At 32.8% G+C, this 12,319-nt stretch overlaps 2 long non-coding RNA genes across 4 annotated transcripts in view; one reads left to right on the top strand and one right to left on the bottom strand.

The window, feature by feature from the left end:
• The window catches only part of LOC127083488 (uncharacterized), a 114,699-nt gene that overhangs the window by 79,278 nt on the left and 23,102 nt on the right, over positions 1-12,319 (top strand). The gene's annotated exons all lie outside the window — the stretch shown is intronic.
• The window catches only part of LOC127083493 (uncharacterized), a 108,645-nt gene that overhangs the window by 92,403 nt on the left and 3,923 nt on the right, over positions 1-12,319 (bottom strand). The window contains exon 1 of one of the 2 annotated variants that reach the window (XR_007788447.1): positions 9,580-9,671. The exons of the other annotated variant lie outside the window; for it this stretch is intronic. This is a non-coding gene — a long non-coding RNA (uncharacterized LOC127083493). Of the gene's footprint in view, positions 1-9,579; positions 9,672-12,319 lie in introns of those variants that run through there. 2 annotated transcript variants of the gene reach the window in all.

The raw sequence follows: 12,319 nt of genomic DNA, 5'->3' as shown, positions 1-12,319 counted from the left end.
TATAAAGATTTAACAACTCGTGCTTTTACTTTATATATTTTCCACATTTAACAAAGTCAAAACATGAGAATGAAGTTTTGATCAGCCAGTTCCAATTGTGTGATTCTCTAACTATAGAAAAATCTACTAGATCACGAAATTTACTAAGGCATTGACCACATACCATTACCGAGGCTTTATACCTACAAACTAAACAAAAAGATGGTGTCCCAATTAGAGAGTTTATAAGCATTTCATCTTTTTTATGATGATATTCCTTACAATTTACAAGACCAATACAGTCCTAAAACTTGATAGTTATGTGCAAACTCCAATTATACTCTTAGGAACATAAGCTAGGGGTGGGAGATTCAATATCAACTCGAAATTTACATGCCATGGTGTGTTCAGAGAATGGAATATTTGATGAGAAATTATTTGTCATGTTTTTCAATTGGTTAGGATTTAAATCGATCAACAATTTATTTTTGACGGAACATGAAAGATGACAAGTAACAATGTACAATTAATTATGTGAAAATTAGGTTCTATTGTTCTAATTTGTTTTCTTTAATTTTTATTTATAATATTTTTTATATATTTTTTGAATTATTTTTTTGATTTATTTTAAAATATATAATGTCAACTTGAAAATATGAATTAGGTTACTCAAAATTACAACAACAAAAATCAAGCTTTTATTACATCGCAAAAATGGTCTCTAGATAAATTCATTAAAATAAACAAAAATTTATAAATATGAAAATATAGGTAATTTTTCATTGATGTTGCTATAAAACAAATGAAAGTTCTAGTTACATTTTTTTTTTTGAAATTAAAATTAATTTAAGATCAAAATTTCTTAACCAATATTAAATGGGTTAGTTTTACTATCCATTGGAAAAGAAATTTTATGAAAAATCGATTAGGATAATTTAATTGAAAAAATTGCATCTCAAAAAGTCTGAAAAATAAATTTTATTTAAATAAATTATATTTAAAAAATTAATTTTATAAAGGTCCAATACTTAAAAATCACTACAAGCCTCAGTATTGGTTGAGACGGTCATGCGACCAAGCATCTGATATCTTCACCAAGAATTTCAAGCATGAAACTTCATAAAGTTAAGATATTTTTTTGGAGTAAAAAAATCATGTTTAAGGGGGTGTTGAATATTTAAATTGAATTTGGGTTTGTTAGTTTTTGGGCCTTAGTAATTTTAAGCCCAAACTTGTGTTATAGTAGGTCTAACTTCTAGAAGCCTATTCTAGAGAGATTTATAGAGCACTCTAGAAGATAAGGATAAGTTATTATTCTAGAGAGTGATTTATAGTCATTAGATTAAGTTTGTGGTGGCAAAATCCTAGTCATTGATTTAAGAATGCCACTAGTATAAATAGAGGTGATGTACTTGAGTTTGTATCTAGCCAAAAATTATAAACACTCAATAATAAAGGTAGTCTTCCATTTCTCAAAAGTTTCACATCCTCCCCTAAATACTTTTAACACTCTTTTCACCTACCAAAATCTTCCTTCCAATATCTTGTATTTTTATTATAATTTTTTTTATATATTCAGACGTATTAATATTTTTATTATTGGAAAAAAACACAATAACCCATTTATATGTATAAACCCATTACATAATTCCAACCCCTACCTTTATATTCAATTGGGTCTCTTCAACCATTATGCAACAGTCGTAGATACCTTCCATTGTTAATACCAATTCAACTTGAATCAATGGAGACAAAAGTTATCATAAGTTTGACTTAAATATAGGTATAATTTGCACAATTTATCCCGTTCTTATTCCCCCATATATTTTTTCCAATCTAATTTGTAATAAATCTTGTTCTAAATTATACAGCTTCATTCTAACTGTTAAAGATGAAGTCTGTTCATTCAGCAACATTTCTACCTTGCGATTTAATTGATCTTTTGTCAGAGATTTTTTCCTAGAGTCAACGATCGTGATTTCCTTGATTAAACGAGGTGAGTTTTCTCTTAATTAATGATTTTTGCAGTCATTGGGATTTTAGTTTTCTGTTATGGAGTTTTGTTGAGGTCAAATGTTTGTCAGTAAAAATTATTTTTTTTCTCCTCTCTTTCTTTCATTAAGTGTGTTAGATGGATTGTTCTAGCTGGATATAATAAATGTTTGTTAGGTATTTGTTAGATTCTTGCACTAATATTTGATTTAATCCTATTTAAGTGGATCGATTATTGAACTTACGTTAGATTTGATCATATTAAAGTGGTTGGATTATAAGTTCAATTTGTGTATTATTTCATGTCCCAATTAAGTCTGATTTCTAGTTGCATTTATCTACATATTTTAATTTCCTTTTGGGATGTGCATTAAAGGGGTCTCACTCCTATATTCAAAGCTATATATATATATATATATATATATATATATATATATATATATATATATATATATATATATATATATATATATATATATATATATATATATATATATATATATATATATATATATATTCTTATGTTTTATTATTGTTCATAATGAATCAATAGGCATTCGAACAGAACCTGCAAACAATGCTCAAGAAGTAATGCAACTTTTCTTGATTGGTGTGAATTTTGACATCATATTTATTGATTTTGATTTGCCCATAATAACTAGACCTCAGGTATCAACAATTTATTTCTTCTTTTCTAGATCTGAGATGAATTATAATTATATCTTCCACTAATTTTTTTATTGTATTTTATTTAGTTTGTGATGGATATGCTTGCATTTGGGATACAAAGAAAAATAGTGCGCAAGTTATCAAACTTTGGTGATTATAATTCAAAAATGTTTCTTGAAGCACGATTTAATGGCAACACTCAGAAACCTTTGACTCGAGGAATTTTTGAACACCATTGAAATCCTTCTCTTCAAACGTTAGTAGCGGGCATGCTATAAAACCATAGTGATCATAATTTAGAAATGATTCTTGAAGCTTGAAGTAGGAGTTAATGGAAACACTCAAAAATCTTTCACTCGTAGAATTTTTGAACACATCATTGAAATCCTTCACTTTATATGAATCTAATGTTCCTCATTGTTATGATGTGATATGCTTATAATTTGTAGGAGAGACATTGATTCTTTGAGTTGAAATATTAAATAAATTATGAAATGTATGGGATAAAAAATAAAAGTAATTTATCTATAATATTTTGGAAATTAATAACTATCGGGAATAATGTGACGAAGAAAGCAAATCCATAATAAACTAATGAAAGGGGTAATGTTACTGAAATGATGGAATCTACTCCATCGTCAATTCCTGAACCATTGCTAAAAACTATGACTGGACCATCATCGCGAATACAAGATATAATACTTTCTAATCCTCCTTCGAGTCGAATCACAATACCACATAATGATATGAATTCATCTGATACCACTCTAAGTCGCATTATCACAATGCCAATGGATGGCATTGGATTCACCAGATCCTCCTCCAAGCTGCATTATCACAATTTCGTTCTCAAAGCTGCATTATCACAACTTTAAATTACATTATCGGAATCTTTAAATTACATTATCGAAGTCGTATTATTACAATGTCATCCTGAAAGTGACAATTTTGTATATTATCTTAAGTCTTAAGATCTACCTTCTAGTTATATTATCACATGTACTGGCTTCACATGTATTTAGGAATGATAAATACGAATAACTCACTTAAAATTGTAAGGAATTATTGTTACAAATAAATTGCTTAAATGTGTATTAAGGTTATTTATATTAAAAAATTTAAATGGATGCATTTTTTAACTTTATGTATGTATGTATTTTATAGCAAAGATGATAAATTAATATAAATAACCACATTACATCAACTAACAAAACAAGTTAGGAGTACCAGAAGTGCTCTCCAGTAAGCCAAAATAAAATAGTAAAAACAAGAGAACATAAATTTTTATTAACATTGTATTTCTTAGGTAATTTTTCTTTGGTTATGTGAATGTATTTGTCATGCTTGTACAGACACACGAATGTAAAGTCAAAGGCTGAAAAATAAAATATATCTAGAACTATTATCTTTACAAATATCTAAATTTAATAATACGCTTTTATACTAAGAAAGGTGGTGTTTCATCAAGATCGCTTTTTAATCAGTTTTTAAGTAGCTGACACGTTGTTCACCAATAGTGCAAAATTCATTAGTTCGTCATTAGATATACATTAAACCCGATCCTTTCACTTTCCATAATGTTATACAAATTACATTATTTCTTTATACATATTTTAGGATGGTTTATGATGTTAATTTTACAAATATAAGATTAAGCCGTTAAGAAATTGGCATCATCATAGACATTGACAAGTTTAAGCCGTTAAGAAATTGGCATCATCGTAGACATTGGCAAGTTTAAGCCGTTACGAAATCTGGTAGAAGATAAATTAGTTACTGTAAGAGAATAATAATTTAGCATTAACTGGTCGAATTTCCTCATTGTTCAATGTCAATGGCTCATTCAACTTCTACTACATAGAGTAAGATTTGGTTTTCATGTGTGGGAACTGTCACATATAAACATTTAACAACTCGTGCTTTTACTTTATATATTTTCCACATTTAACAAAGTCAAAACATGAAAATGAAGTTTTGATCAGCCAATTCCAATTGTGTGATTCTCTAACTATAGAAAAATCTACTAGATCACGAAATTTACTAAGTCATTGACCACATACCATTACCGAGGCTTTATACCTACAAAATGAACAAAAAGATGGTGTCCCAATTAGAGAGTTTATAAGCATTTCGTCTTTTTTATGATCATATTCCTTACAATTTACAAGACCAATACAATCCTAAAACTTGATAGTTATGTGCAAACTCCAATTATACTCTTAGGAACAGAAGCTAGGGGTGGGAGGTTCAATATCAACTCGAAATTTACATGCCATGGTATGTTCAGAGAATGGAATATTTGATAAGAAATTATTTGTCATGTTTTTCAATTGGTTAGGATTTAAATCGATCAACAATTTATTTTTGATGGAACATGAAAGATGACAAGTAACAATGTAACAATTAATTATGTGAAAATCAGGTTCTATTGTTCTAATTTGTTCTCTTTAATTTTTATTTATAATATTTTTTATATATTTTATGAATTATTTTATTGACTTTTTTTGAAATATATAATGTCAACTTTAAAATATGAATTAGGTTACTCAAAATTACAACAACAAAAATCAAGCTTTTATTACATCGCAAAAATGGTCTCTAGATAAATTCATTAAAATAAACAAAAAATTATAAATATGAAAATATAGGTAATTTTTCATTGATGTTGCTATAAAACAAATGAAAGTTCTAGTTACATTTTTTTTTTTGAAATTAAAATTAATCTAAGATCAAAATGTCTTAACCAAGATTAAATGGGTTAGTTTTACTATCCATTGGAAAAGAAATTTTATGAAAAATCGATTATGATAATTTAATAAAAAAATTGCATCTCAAAAAGTCTGAAAAATAATTTTTATTTAAATTAATTATATTGAAAAAATTAGTTTTATAAAGGTCCAATACTTAAAGTTCACTATAAGCCTCAATATTGGTTGAGACGGTCATGTGACCAAGCATCTGATATCTTCACCAAGAATTTAAAGCATGAAACTTCATCAAGTTAAGATATTTTTTTGGAGTAACAAAATCAAGTTTAAGGGAGTGTTGAATATTTAAATTGAATTTGGGTTTGTTAGTTTTTGGGCCTTAGTAATTTTAAGCCCAAACTTGTGTTATAGTAGGTCCAACTTCTAGAATCATATTCTAGAGAGACTTATAGAGCTCTCTAGAAGATAATGATAAGTTATTATTCTAGAGAGTGATTTATAGTCATTAGATTAAGTTTGTGGTGGCAAAATCCTAGTCATTGATTTAAGAATGCCACTAGTATAAATAGAGGTGATGTACTTGAGTTTGTATCAAGCCAAAAATTATAAACACTCAATAATAAAGGTAGTCTTCCGTGTAATATCCCATATTCCCTTAAATGCTCAATTAGTTGTCAGTTGAGATCAATTGAGTACCTGTGTACTATATCTTTTGTTAGTTGTAACAATTAGAGCTCCTATGTGCTCTAAATGCTGTCAATTGGAACCAATAGAGTAACCAGTGAACTCTGAACGGATTAATTATTAATAAAGAGACAAACCAATATTAATAAGTACAAGAGAGGACATTTTTGGTAACATTAATAATTGGTCAATTGGTACTGGAAGACAAAATATCAATTGGGATATTTTGTATTACTACTTGATATTATAAATATTATATATGTATTTTATGTGGTTATAAAGAAGAAAAAAAGAAGTGGATAAGAAGAGAGGTGGTAGGTAGGATAGAAGGGGAGAGAGTTATCAGAAAGGGCTATTATTATTGTTCCATGTTATCAAATATTATGTGATTTATAAATGCCATGAATTATATCATGATGAAAATTAAATATTGTTGTTATGTGGAAGGTGAAGTAACATGATTAAAAATCTTACAAAGATGAGTGAGGAAATCTAGGAGAATAACGTGATTAATAACTTAGAAATATAATCTAGGTTATGGAACATGTGAGATATATGTATGAGAATACGATATTCATTCGTACGACGCTTATGTGGAGGTCGTGGACGAAGTGTTGCCATGATTGAGAATGAGACGCATTGTATGGAACATGCTATGTTATTATTTGTGTATTGTGGTGAATGAAGTCACCCGCGATTGATGAATTGTTATGGTTCGTGGAACCAATGATTATGGAACCGATCATGTATTCAGAATGTGAGTTTTTCTGTGGTGGTACACATCTCTTGTGGTATGCCTAGATGAGTAAGCATTGGGATGTGGGACCAATGATTCGAGCCTCAATTGGGTTTGAGCCCCAACCATGGCGAACATGGGGGAAAGGTGGACACCTAAGTGAGTTAGAGTCCCATACGGTGAAAGATGCTCACGTGGGTTAGAGTCCCATACGGTGAAAGATACTCAAAGTGGGTTCGAGTCCCATACGAGTGATGGTTCTTAAAAGTGGGTTTGAGTCCTATAGGGGAACCAGATATCCACCGCGAAAGTCGAATCATACGAGCATGCATGAACCGGGCCTGGCTTAGACGTAAGTCCGTTCGGGAATTGATGCGTCATGATCTGAATAATGATCGTGGTTGAGTTATGAGAACTCAGATGCATGTTGCCATACAATTGCGAGATAGTTTCCCCATCGCTCAAGTCTTCGTTCCCTTGTTGACTCGAGTTGGATATGAGTTGGATATTGACTAGAAAACCCTGTAGAGCCGAGTGGACCCATAGGATAGGAGAACTCACTGAGATTATTATCTCATCCCATTATTGTTGTTATTTTCCAGGTATTCTTTACAGGTTGAATCTAAGAGAAACTGTTATGGATGTTTCAAGAGTTGTTGTTCATTATGATCTTCCGCTGTGGAGTTGTGTGCAATGAAGATATTGTACATTGTTGATTCCTTAGGATTGGCATTAATTTTAGAAAACAAATAATGTAATCATCTCTGTTGTTTTAATATGTTGGGTTGAAGAAATTCAACATCTGGACCAATATGTCATGTACGATGTCACGACATCAGGGCTGTGACATCGCACATGTGTAGAAAACTGAATTAATTAATTCAGTATATATTCTGGGATCAGCAAGGATATCTGGTGAATATCCTAACTCCCATGTGGAGGTCTTGAAGACTCAATCAGAAGATATATAGGCTCAAAATATGGAGATATATATGGAGAGATTCTAGGATTGAAGACCTTGTTTGTAGCAGAATTTTTCTGCTGAAGTTGTAACAGCAAAGAACAAGTCTGCTGCGATTTCTGAAGGCCCAAATCCAGTTGGGTGATTAGGTTATAAATAGCTGATTGTAACCTAGTATTTGTAAGCCTCTTAGAATGAAAATTTAGGGGTGTGTGTGAGGTAAACCTCCCAATCTGTGGGAAGGTTACCATATGTTTCTCAGTGGTAAAAGCTGAGAGTTTTGTAACTCAAAGCCTGTAGGCAAGAGTGATTTTGTTCTTGAATGAAGCTGTGAAGCAAGTTCAAGGTGTGTTAACATTACATTGTATTTGTAGTGATAGGAATGGAAACTGGAGGTTTCTATCTAGGAGTTCCTAGGTATAGATTGCATTGGGTAGGGATTAAGTGAGGAGTTGTAAACGGGTGAGTTTAACTCTGAATTGATACTACTAATAGTGGATCTTCTTCCTGGCTTGGTAGCCCCCAGATGTAGGTCATGTTGGACTGAACTGGGTTAACAATTTCCTGTGTTTGTTTTCCTTCTGCATGTGTTTTTATTACTGTCATAACTCAGTAGGTATTCCAGTCAGCTTATCAAGATGATAACAGACCTGGCATATAGCCTTCTGTTTGAATGTCAATCAGAATGTTGTAACATTCATCATGGACAGTAGATACTGAATGATAAGCAGGTTAATTTCAGTTCAGTATTTATTTAAGTCTGTTCTTTTCAAGGATAACAGACCTGGCTGAAGGATCAATGTGAAACTGTCAAACTGGATGTTTTGACAGTTGATACTGAAGGTTGATACTGAAGTAGAGACTAGTTAGTCTTTTACAGTACTGCAAACTTAGCACAGTACAGTTCCAGGAACATAACAGAATCTGCATATGTTCTGGATGTCGGACTGAATGTTGTGACATTCATTCCCAACAGCAGGAGCTAAAGTGTAGGATGATTGGTTTTTCTGGGTCAGTATTTTTCTCAGGCTATTCTTCAGGGATTCAACAGCTTAGAGAAAAACCAGGAAACCAACTACTAACCTACAATTAATGAACCTAACAAGTAGCCTAGTTGTTAGCAATCTAATAAGTGAAAATTAGATTAACGTGTTCAACCTTTAATTCAGGAAATACAAGTAAAATACAAACACACTGGAACAATGTAACAGCTGATCAACAGTAAGACATCAGGCTGATAACTGTGGAAGAAAACAACAGAAGTGAGTGTTAGGATTGATTTCTGTTGAATCCTTATTCCTGATGCACAACACCAGGTGTTCATACATTCTAGGGTGACTTAGAATGAGATGTCGTGACATCTGTGAACGTGTGCATATCAGTACAGTGATTAATAACTATCTTGCTGTATTAGTTACAATGTTAGATCAGATGTCATGACTTGGAGTAGAACATCTGAATTCTGACTACACCAGAATTTCATACATAGTTCTTAGATTTTTATTGTTTAGGCATTATTGTATAACATGTTCCATTGATGTTTTTAGTTTGGACATGTATATATATTGATGCCATTAGGAACTTATGTTGTGACAGTACCAAAATTTAACACTTGTATGATATAATTCTAGATATATATTATACGGGTTACATTCCGTTTCTCAAAAGTTTCACATCCTCCCCTAAATATTTTTAACACTCTTTTCACCTACCAAAATCTTCCTTCCAATATCTTGTATTTTTATTATAATTTTTTTTATATATTTAGACGCATTAATATTTTTATTATTGGAAAAAAACAAATTAACCCATTTATATGTATAAACCCATTACATAATTCCAACCCCTACCTTTATATTCAATTGGGTCTCTTCAACCATTATGCAACAGTCGTAGATACCTTCCATTGTTAATACCAACTCAACTTGAATCAATGGAGACAAAAGTTGTCATAAGTTTAATTTAAATATAGGTATAATTTGCACAATTTCTCCCGATCCTATTCTCCCATATATTTTTTCCAATCTAATTTGTAATAAATCTTGTTCTAAATTATACAGCTTCATTCTAACAGTTAAAGATGAAGTCTGTTCATTCAGCAACATTTCTACCTTGCGGTTTAATTGGTCTTTTGTCAGAGATTTTTTCCTAGAGTCAACAACCATGATTTCCTTGATTAAATGAGGTGAGTTTTCTCTTAATTAATGATTTTTGTTGTCATTGGGATTTTGAGTTTTCTGCTATGGAGTTTTGTTGAGGTCAAATGTTTGTCAGTAAAAATTATATTTTTCTCCTCTCTTTGTTTCATTAAGTGTGTTCGATGGATTGTTCTAGCTGGTTATAATAAATGTTTGTTAGGTATTTGTTAGATTCTTGCACTAATATTTGATTTAATCCTATTTAAGTGGATGGATTATTGAACTTACGTTAGATATGATCATATTAAAGTGGGTGATACTTTCTGGTATCTTGCAAGAAGTTATTTTGGAACCAGTGGAAGGTTCTGTAATTTCCCTGAATGGTCCCTTGAAGTAGGTGGATGGACTGTTCATGACAGGAATAATGTGTACCTGTATCTGGAGGTTGGCAATTGGCCTGTGTGTGGGACAACTGTGCCAGTATTGAATCACATTCAAACTTGGTATGGTCCTTGTGGCTGATCTGGTGAAAAGTGTGATCGTAGGTTGAGTTGTATTATGATTTCCGCTGCATAATACCTGGCAAAACTCAAACTCTGATGTAGTTTCCCCTCATGTGGATGAAAGGCTGCTGTGTTCAAGATTTCATCAGAACCTTTGAAGATGTCAAAGCTACTTGAGTCCCCTCAAGTCCACTCATCATGATGTACTCACGTCAGGATGGTAAGAATCACCTGAGCACTGATGCTTTTACACTCTTGGGTAGTGTATATGAAGACCTTGAAGTTTTTCAAGGAGGGTGTGTTCCAAGGAGGTGGAACCAATGTTCTATGTGATGTTAGAACATGTTGTTCAACAAGTATGCAGCTGCTGGTTGAAGAACAGATGTTTTTAGGTGTCAAACAAAGGGATACTCTTGTTTGGATCCTACTTCTGACCGGGAAGAAGAGACACCTGTGTGGGCTAAGTTGACAAGGGTAGGGTCAACTGTGTGTATGCTCAAGAAGGTCACATGTAGGGGTCTGGTCTCTAGAAGTGGAGCTGGGTGAGATGTGACATTGAGCAAGTTCCTGCTGCTTGTCCTACTCCTGTAGATTGATCAGGGATGGATGGATGTTCTCTGGAGTACTATGGAGTGTTAGAAGACAAGTCCTCTGGATGTTAGCAGTCAACAATGGGGTAACCTGACTGCTGCTTCAACTCAGAGGATTGGGACCATGAATCTTGTTATTCAAGCACCACGATCAGAAGTGGCAGTTCTCTCAAGGAGTGAGAATATGAAGATTCATAGGTTGGTTGATGAAGTATGCTCTGGCAATGCATATCTGCTATTGACTGGTGTTCATCTAGTACTTATGGTCAGCCTAGGATCTGGTTGGCTGTTGACCTGTGTCACATGGGTTCTGGTAGTTGTGTGACACAATGTGCAAGGAAGAATTCATCTCTCTCATTCCTAAGGGTGAATTTAATCTGGGAAGACTTTCAAAATTGTCTAGGTGCTTGCAAGCAGAAGATGTTGACACAAGAAGAGTACTTTCAAAGTATTCTTATGGTGGAAGTATCTGAAAGGAAAATTGGGAAAGGATTTAAGATCAATGTCTACTTGTGTCAAGTACAAGTGTTTAATTGATTATCTTTGGAGCTCAAGATAACGGATGTTCTTAAAGATGTTGGAACATCGCTTCTTCAAGACCCTGTGCAAAATCACAGGAAGGATAGTACATTGGCTTATGATCTATATCTTTGGTGGCAGCAAAAGCATATGATCTCTGAAAAGGTTTCCTGGCAAGAAACATGACTCACCCTTGGTATGTACAAGAAGAAGGAGACATCATAGTCTTGATGGTGGTTGCTTGGATCAGTTTATTTCTGATCCAGGTAAGGAAGTGCATTAGCTTATGCACACTGTGGAGTCAAGAACTAGTGGCAACAGTCTTGACATCATGGAAACAGCCTTGCCTTAGGATATGGAATCCTTGGTAGAGCTGAAGGGTTGGTTCTAACTGGTCCTTCTGAAGACTCATACATCAGAGTGTCTGATGTCTTTGGAGAAGAAGCAGGGATTCATCAAGGTGTGAGCTTGGATGACTTAACTGCAAACCTGCAGGATGGAGGGTGTTTACTCAAACTTGGTTCCACAATCAAGTCTATGAGAACATTGAACTCAGTTCTGTGAAGGGAGGAAGTTCTTTCAAGTGGCAGAAGAAGGAGCTGAATTCAACAGCTAGATGTCAAAACACAATGTTGTGACATTTGGTTCAACATCAAATTCTTAGTTGGTGAGGTGGCACATCAACTTGAGATAGAAAGGTCTACAGGGTTGTAGATTGGATACTTCAAAAAGCTTGAAGTTCTAGTCTCACTTGGAAGGTCAGAATATCTTTGGGAGAAGTCTGATAAACTTAGGGAGGTCAAAAAGCAGCTTTTGACCTTTTCACATGAGGATTCATGA

Source organism: Lathyrus oleraceus, chromosome 5 (assembly GCF_024323335.1).
Source record: "Lathyrus oleraceus cultivar Zhongwan6 chromosome 5, CAAS_Psat_ZW6_1.0, whole genome shotgun sequence".
Classification (NCBI taxonomy): Eukaryota; Viridiplantae; Streptophyta; class Magnoliopsida; order Fabales; family Fabaceae; genus Lathyrus; species Lathyrus oleraceus.
This window is presented reverse-complemented; position numbering and strand designations above follow the sequence as displayed.